The following is a 206-nucleotide window of genomic DNA, read 5'->3' on the forward strand; positions in this document are numbered from 1 at the left end:
GACCTCAATTTTGGTCTCATCTGACCACAGCACTTTCTCCCAAGCCTTCTCTGAATCATTTAGATGTTCATTAGCAAACTTTAAATGGGCCTGTGCATGTGCCTTCTTGAGCAGGGGGACCTTCCGGACCTTGCGGGATTTCAGTCCAGTGTGTTACCAATGTTTTGCTTGGTGACTGTGGTCCCAACTGCCTTAGCTGCCTTAGG

The sequence above is a fragment of the Sinocyclocheilus anshuiensis genome, unplaced genomic scaffold, assembly GCF_001515605.1.
Source record: "Sinocyclocheilus anshuiensis isolate Anshui unplaced genomic scaffold, SAMN03320099.WGS_v1.1 scaffold1800, whole genome shotgun sequence".
NCBI lineage: Eukaryota > Metazoa > Chordata > Actinopteri > Cypriniformes > Cyprinidae > Sinocyclocheilus > Sinocyclocheilus anshuiensis.